Here is an 8,687-nt window from a genome sequence, read left to right on the forward strand (position 1 = left end):
CCCCACCCCCAGCATCCCGGGCCCTGCCGCCCCCGCGGCCCGCCCGGCCTCAGGTCCCTCCCGACCCCCCAGGCTCCTTGGCCCACGCCCCCCCCCACCCCCAGCATCCCGGGCCCCTGCCCGCCCCCCGCGGCCCCGCCCGGCCTCAGGTCCCGCCCGACCCCCAGCCTCCCCCGCCGACCCCCGCCCCCGCGGACCACCCCGCCGGCCTCAGGTCGCGCCCCCCGCGGGCCGCCCTCAGCCCCATCGCGCAGTGGGGCGCTGCTTACCGCAGGCCGAGTGCGGGTCAGAGCCCTGCCCCAGGGGGAGCCGCCGGTGGGTCCCGGTCCAGGCCGCGGCTTCCCCAACGGCCCCCGCCCGGGTCCCCCCCAGACTGATGCGCCTCTGCCCCCCGCGCCTCCTTCCGTTGAGGCCGTTGGAGCCCGGAGCGCGCGGCCGCGGGGGGCCTGGCCTGGGCGGGGCGGCGGGGCGGGAGCCCGGGGCGCGCTGCTTGGCCACTTTGGGCTCTAACCTCGCTCCTCCCCTGGGCTGTGGGGTTTTTGATTACAGGAAACTAGAGGACTGTAGGGAAGTGCCGCCTTGAGCGGGCTGAAGCGACTGCTGTCACTACTACATTCTCTTCTAGGTGTGACAGCGCCTTGGATCTAGAGACAAGCTTCTTGTTCGCCAGGAGCACCCCTGCAATGTGCATTTTCGGGTCATATCCGCATATAAATGCCTGTTTTTAACTACTTCATGCACAGGTTCTTAGCAGAGAGTCATGTTTTAGTTCTAGGATTATGCTTATTTCTTTCTTTAGGGTTGCTTTTGTAATGAATCAGCACTTACATACACCTCTACTAGGCAATCATGGAGTTGGCACCCCAAAGAAAGGTAATTTTCGGTCATTTTTAAAAATGTAACAAACACAATTATATTTGCATTTTAGGCCTCGTTTAATGATGTGACCTCTAGAATGCTTATCACATCAGTTCATCGTGTTTTTTATTTTATTTATTTACTCATGATAGACACACAGAGAGAGAGAGAGAGAGAGGCAGAGACGCAGGCAGAGGGAGAAGCAGGCTCCCTGCAGGGAGCCGGTCGCGGGACCCTATCCGGGTCTCCAGGATCAGGCCCTGGGCTGAAGGTGGCGCTAAACCACTGAGCCCCCGGAGCTGCCCGGTTCATCAGGTTTTGCGTCTGTGGTGCTCCGTCCTTGAATAGGACATTTCATACCACTCTTCCACAAACATTTAATGTCCTTTGAATTCTGAAAATTCTGTTCTAAAAATATTTGCAACAATTTGAAGGACTTTGAATTTGTGAAATTGTGAAATAAAGTTGAAACAGTAGAAAAGTTTATTCGGAGGGGATTGACCTCTGCACATGTGTTTGAGTTAAAATAATGATGTAAAAGTAAACTTTGTGTATTTCTTCCTGTACTTTAAACAGTATTTTCAGATTCTCAGTGTAGAATTAAACATTGCTGATACTAAAAAAGAAATACATCTTGTGTCTTCCCCCAAGTAATACTATGGTTGCCGAGTCGTGAGAAATAACACCACAGTGATTATGTCCTCAACTGCCAGGCTTTTTCTTTTTTTTCTCTCCTGCTACCGTATCATAATTAGCTTCACCACATGGACTGAATTCTATTAGCTGAGCAGAGACAGAGCAATGTCAGCTCTCAGGTGAGTATGGCTACTTCCAAACTTTTTGAATCTGCAAAATGTACAACTCAGAGCTAGTGAAAATTCCTCTCTCTTTCTTTCAATGACAGAGGATATTTACCCCCGGATCCTCTGGGATGGTATCTGAAACTCTGTAGACACTCCTGGAAACTTTAGGATTTTAGTACTTTTTTAAGTTGTCAGTAATGATGCAGTTTGTTGTACAAGTCTGCAGCTTAGGACCTCCAAGGACCTCTTCCTTATTTACAAATGTTTCATTGCCTTTTTAAAAATGTAAAATGCTCTTACCAATATTTTCTGTGTTTACAAGCAGTTTAGCTTGACTCTTCTATCGCAGGCCTAGTCTTTTCTTTAGCACGTTAGTTTGGGCGTGACTATTTGTCAAAGTACTGAGCGTTATGTATGCCTACTCCTTATATTTTGATGTCTGGTCTTCTCTTTGCAGCATTATATTTAATTTGAGCCAAACTCTATGTATTTAACATATCCTGAACGCATTATTCCTCAAATTCAACAAATTCTTTATCACTTAAATTCTAATTTGGAACTTGTCAAAGTTTTGTTTCATGAGTCTATAAGGAGTGGAAGCAAAACATTTGTAATGCTGTGTTTTTGTTGCTTTCACATGCATGATCTCAGTAATCACTTTGAGTTGTTATTAGCAGTGCAGCATTATTCCAGGTTTTTAGATCTAAGGACTGAGATTGAGGAATGTGTAGTAACTTACTCAGTGTTTTTTTTTTAATAAAAACTTAGTGTTTTTAATTAATGAATATTAGAATTGTTATTTTTCTGACTCTAATCCCATTGTCCTTTCTTGTACTAATTATCTCCCCTTGAGAATCTTTACATATAGGTACTTCGTATATTTTGTTCCCCAAATAAATTTTGAATGAAAACAGATCAGATGATTACTGAAAAGAAAATCCTTCCCCTCCTGTGTAACTAGTATATGTTTTGAACTCAAATGTATCATTTTGCTTTTTATTTAGGAATTTTTTTAATGTATAATTTTATTTATTTATGATACAGAGAGAGAGAGAGAGAGAGAGGCAGAGACACAGGCAGAGGGAGAAGCAGGCTCCATGCACCGGGAGCCCGACGTGGGACTCGATCCCAGGTCTCCAGGATCGCGCCCTGGGCCAAAGGCAGGCGCCAAACCGCTGCACCACCCAGGGAACCCTTATTTAGGAATTTAAAAAGGTTAAATAAGTTTTCACATCATTTCGTACAATGAATAATTCATTACCTGATACATATTTTTATCCTCCAAGGACTTAAATACAGTAGACACCTCTTGTGTATTATGACAGGAGGGGGAAGAGCCCACATGTACTGTTTGGTTCCCATGACCTTTTCTGTATCCTCCAGGGACACTTGCTGGTGTCCGCTCATTTCCTCCCTTGACACGTAGAGGGAGGCCACACTGAGGCAAGAGAAACATGGCATGTCTTTCTACCCTTTGAGAGGTGCTAAGCTTTTTCTCTGGCATTAATCCGGTTTTGCTTCTACATCAGGAAAGGAACCTCAAGAGGGAAAATACACCATCTTCTGGGTCCTGACCCCCATGTAGTCCAGGCTGTTGAGTTCCTCTCAACTGAGCATCTTCCATTGAATTGTTATTTCAAAGACCTCTGTGTTTCAGAAGCCTTCTAGTTTAGGACACCTGTTTCTGGGGCGCTCCCTCTCTCTGCACAAAAATACCAAGTCAGAAGGCCCAGAGCCCCGCAGCAGTGTCCTCTCCCAGTAGACCTGCTTAGCTGGGGAGAGTCACAGTCAAGTAGCAAAGCCAGCGCCAAAGGGCTCCCATTCCACTCTCCTTCCTACCTCGGAGAGGGAATTGAGACCTTTTCATGGTATCTGGAAACAAAGGAACTCTTTATCAGCAGTTGAACCTTCCCTTTGGGCACAACTGTTCTTTAAATTAAGGTAAAACATTGTTTTTTTTTTTTTTTGTTACCTATTTAAAACACTTAATGCCGTTGGCTCTAATTTTGTCACCTTGCTGTATTTTAATTTCTCCAGGACAAAAATAATCGGTTTTACTTTTTTAGATTTTCAATCTGATTCTCCCCCTTATGCATTGCATATTATAACAATAGTAATAGAACTTAGCCAAATAGGCTGTGACAATTAATTTTTTTATTGGAGTTCAATTTGCCAACATATAGCATAAACCCCCAGTGCTCATCCCGCCAAGTGCCCCCTCAGTGCCCATCACCCAGTCACCCCAACCCCCCACCCATCTCCCCTTCCACTACCCCCTTGTTCATTTCCCAGACCTAGGTGTCTCATGTTTTGTGGACAATTAAATTAATAATTCATTTTGGTTGCAAGTGTTTAGGCCTTGTGCTTTGACTGATATATGCAAAAATGATAATTATTACAAATAAATTCATATACTTGCACTATAGTTTGATGAACCAGTAAATTTTGTCTGCATGACTGTCATTAGACAGAAAGTTAGATCATTTCAAATATATAGTTTGACTTCATGAACACCTGAAATGACAGCTCGCGTAAGAACATGTTTTTGTTTTTTGTCCCTAAATTTGTATGAACTTACTTTAAGGTACTAAGTACACTCCTGTATTTCTGAAGTCTTGTACACTTAAATATAAAGAACTAAATATAACCACATTCAATTCACATTCCAAATAATAGACTCAATTAATTTGCAAGTTCATTCTAAAGTCTTTCTTATTTCAGGAGTAATTCTGTTTGTAAATATAGTAAGCCAAAGTATCTTATGACTGAGTTGCTCATAGGAATCGAGAAAATTAGCCTCTGCACAATGACAACCGCTGAAACAGCCCTGCTAAGTTTTTCTGCGTGGGAGTCAGGTGCATATTCTAATAGAAGGAGATGGCATTCCTGGTTCCCTGGGTGGAGGTCAGCTGGGCTCTGAGTGACTGTAAATAGCAGGAGGGGAAAAGGCTCACTGGAATCCGAGTTTGTGGTGTCCAGGGGCCAGCAAAGTTATCTGCCGTGACAGCGTCTCAGGGGGGCTTTAACGCCCCAACCACCTTTTCCACTAGAAGATTTTAAATTGGATCCACGTGTCAGAGAGTCCTAAGACCTAATAATTTCAGAACATGGGAAATGTACCTGTTTCTTTCAAGTTGTTAATTAATGAATACTTCGATAAAAACCTTAGTATTTCCTTAGTGAAGAATTTGGGAGGCATCAACTCAGGTTGTAAAACTCAGAGAGTGTGTGGTGGTTGACATGGGGAGTCTTGAGGCCCCAGGGCGAGCCCAGGATTGGTCAGGGCTTTTGTTCAGGTGAATGGGTTTTCCCTAGGCCTGTTTCAGATCCCTGAGCTCTTTTGATGGATGCTGGCTCTATCTCCTTTTTACCAGACACTTGGGATTTGTGATTCGTCATCTTCCTTTTCATAGTATCTTTGATCTTATTGATAAGTAAAATCTTGCCCCCCCCCCCCCCCATTTTTATCCATACCAGGTGTTACCTAGGCCCACTGCGCAATAGAAGTACTGGCAGCTCTGCTACCTGGTTCTGGTTTGCTGTAAACCATTAGGCCCAGACGACCAGACGTGATACCCTATAGGGTTTCGGGGTCTTGCTTGTCTCCTTTCCTTTCTCTCCTTTTTCAGAAATGCTTGTATTGCAATGTTAAAATTTTATGAAAGCATCATTGTTCCCTGCTTTTCGGTTTAGATGGAAACATAACTCTTTTTCTGAAAACATGAAAGTATCCCAAACCTAAACATTCCTAGAAAAAAGCATACCAATGTGCACATGCAGTTGTCTTTGCAAGTTTGCTAACAGTAATTTGGGTTGATTTGAAACTTCACTGACATTTATTTATTGAAAGATTTTGTTAATCAGAGGGAGAGAGTATACCAGGGAAGAGGGGCAGAGAGAGAGGGAGAGGGAGAAGCAGGCTCCCCCGCTGAGCAGGGAGCTCAAAGTGGGGCTGGACCCCAGGACCCTGGGATCATGACCTGAGCTGAAGGGAGACACTTCACCGACTGAGCCACCCAGGCACCCCAAAACCTTAGGTTACCTTTAAATGAGAGGATAATACAGTTTATAAATATTCTGAATTACATTATCTAAAGAGATTCAAAATTTTCCTATCAGAAGAGTATGAGCTTAACTCCTGGAATTGTCACTTGATTGTCCATTTGAAAGAACTGTGTTCCTTTGGCTAAGTTGTCATCATTACTTTCATTTTCTGTATTAAAAGATCATCATCAGGGTGTCTGGGGGGCTCACTGGATTAAGCCTCAGACTCTTGCTTTCTGCTCTTGATCTCATGATGCCCCACATTGGGCTCCATGCTGGCTGCTGGACATGAGTCTACTTAAAAAGAAAAAAAAAAAAAAGGTTCGTCATCTTCCTCAGTGTTTATTCCTTATGAATGTCTGTAGGGTAAATACCGTTTTCTGTTCTACCACTGAAATGGGTACCTTATTCTCATGGATGCATTGAGATATTTTCCTCTTGTTGAGTGACCATCGTGTGATGTCTGTGGAGTGTTCTTGGTAAAACTTGTTGGTCACTTTATTACTGCTGGCCTCAGGCTCACTGTCACCATGACTCGCCCACTGCTTATTGGTCTTCCCCTCTCATTTCTTCTCTTACCCCAATGGTTAGCAGTATTTTTTCCCTTTCTACCTTTTTTTTTTTTTTTAATGATGGCCCATTTTAAGAAAAATAGTGCTTATAGGCTCTTTTTTGTTGTAAAAAAAAAATATTTATACCAGAAATAACTCTCGAGCCAAAATGGAGGAAAAACATATGCTTATGTTTACACCTCGGCTTGCTTATGTTAAGGAGTGAGAGGTTGTCCTATGTTTTTTTTTTTTATTTTATTTATTTATGATAGGCACACAGTGAGAGAGAGAGAGAGAGGCAGAGACATAGGCAGAGGGAGAAGCAGGCTCCATGCGCCGGGAGCCTGACGTGGGATTCGAACCCGGGTCTCCAGGATTGCGCCTTGGGCCAAAGGCAGGCGCTAAACCGCTGCACCCACCCAGGGATCCCAGGTTGGCCTATGTTATTGCCTCAGTGTTGCATGAGCTCAGGACTCCGTTTCTTCTGTCTTTTCCCATTTCTCCATCTGCAGACAGTATCCAGGGTAGAATAGAATTAATATCTTGTGATCATTTGCCACGGTTTAGTTGTGAACAAGTAGGACCGAACAGACATATAGCCCTGCTAAACGATCACTTCTATGTGGAAAGATAGAAGTCACATCAATTCATCTAAAACCAAGGTTATTTATTATTTCTAGAAAATTTCCTTTTATATGTTACTGATTTAAACTCACAACTTATTAAGGTGCCTACAGAGATAAGTATATATCTTCCACGAAAGCTATCTTGTCAGTGTCTAGGAAATAGTTCCCAATTAAGTGGGTAATTTCAATGTTCTTTGGTTGCTTCCTGACAAGTGTTTTCTTGCTGAAATGGGTGTTTTCTAACTGCGACTTGATGAACGTTCCTGGTGGAAGTGAACAGAGGTGTCAGTGGTCCAGAAGGTCGGGTTCTCAGATCCTCATGTGTTGGCTGAAGTTCCACCTTACTTTCTTGGCAAGGGATTCGGACCTCCTTAGAGTTCATTCTCGGGGCTCATCCGCAGGGGATGGAAATCCCTCTCTCCGGGACCCCGCCTGCCTCTGGCTCCGCAGCCTCCCTGGAGCAGTGGCGGCCCTGCTCCTCCTGCGGCCCAGTGCTCAGGAGCTGCGAGGGGCTCCGGCCTCTGGGCCTCTGGGCCTCTGGGCCTCTGTGCTGCGGTTGCCCTGCAGGCCTGAGCGCATGTTCCTTGCCTTCCCTTCCTCGTGTGCTTCCGCTCCCCCTGGCCTTAGCACCTCGCAGGAGAGCCCCTTGCCCTCCCTGCCTTGCTTTGTTCTCTTTTTGTTTTCTTTTTTTAATAATAAATTTATTTTTATTGCTTTTGTTTTCTAAGGCAGAATGGACTTCCCAGTGTTTGTGGTAATGACGTGCACTTAAGGATGTTTAAAGAAGTGGCCTTATAAAATGCATATTTGTATTATTAAGATAGTGCTCAGGTTGCCGCTCCAGAAAATAGGTCAGATCTTCCTGTGAGATCCAGGGGCCGGTTTCTCCCTGGTCCTTTTTTTTTTTTTTTTTTTTAATTTTTATTTATTTATGATAGGCACACAGTGAGAGAGAGAGAGCGAGAGAGAGAGGCAGAGACACAGGCAGAGGGAGAAGCAGGCTCCATGCACCGGTAGGCCCGACGTGGGATTCGATCCTGCATCTCCAGAATCATGCCCTGGGCCAAAGGCAGGCACTAAACCGCTGCGCCACCCAGGGATCCCTCTCCCTGGTCTTAATTTCCAGGAAAGGTTGTGCTTTTCTGAAACAAGTTGTCATTTTGGTCTTAAGTACCAGCACATCCTCTATTTAAGTGAGTTTCCTCTTTCTGTTTACTGCTGTGTGTTATTTTCTTTTTGAAAATAATCTTAATTTCCTTATGGTATTTGTTAATTTTATCCATTCTAGAGAAAGCCTTTGTGCAGTACCGAGTATGCTAGAACTGTCATCCAAATAATGATATATTTTTCTAGACTGAAGAGATCTAGATGTATTATTGTGTTTCATATCTTTAATACTTGACCGGCTTTAAACAAAATAAATAGCTGTTCATGCATGACTGATTAGGGTTTTAGTTTTTGTCACCCAGTGAAATAGGCTTGGGGATTAGCCATAGGTCATCATCAGTTTAAAGAGAGGAAAATGCACTTGTTTTAATATCTGTGTGATCGAGATACCAAGCTACATTTTCCTCTCTAGCAGAGATGTGTCACACGAGGTTGTAGCTGTGTTCAGTGTAGTGTGGATGGATGCAAAATGGAGGGAAACGTTCCCAGTCTGAAGCATTGTCATCTTTTTCTCCTAATGAGCCTAAAATTCTAACAAACAATGCACTTTTGGTTTTTTTGTATTGTTTTTTTTTTTTTTTCAGCAGGTATAAATATGCTTTCATTTTATTCATATGATAGTTTACCCAGTACAGCTC

The 8,687-nt window shown here is 43.9% G+C and overlaps 1 long non-coding RNA gene across 1 annotated transcript; it reads left to right on the plus strand.

Annotated features, from left to right (window-relative positions):
• The first annotated feature begins 543 nt into the window (after positions 1–543).
• Positions 544–2,759, plus strand: LOC119878184. The gene is made up of 3 exons (XR_005386682.1): positions 544–873; positions 1,614–1,673; positions 2,706–2,759. It is a non-coding gene; the product is annotated as an uncharacterized LOC119878184 (long non-coding RNA).
• The last annotated feature ends 5,928 nt before the right edge of the window (positions 2,760–8,687 follow it).

Source organism: Canis lupus, unplaced genomic scaffold (genome assembly GCF_011100685.1).
Source record: "Canis lupus familiaris isolate Mischka breed German Shepherd unplaced genomic scaffold, alternate assembly UU_Cfam_GSD_1.0 chrUn_S1134H1305, whole genome shotgun sequence".
Classification (NCBI taxonomy): domain Eukaryota; kingdom Metazoa; phylum Chordata; class Mammalia; order Carnivora; family Canidae; genus Canis; species Canis lupus.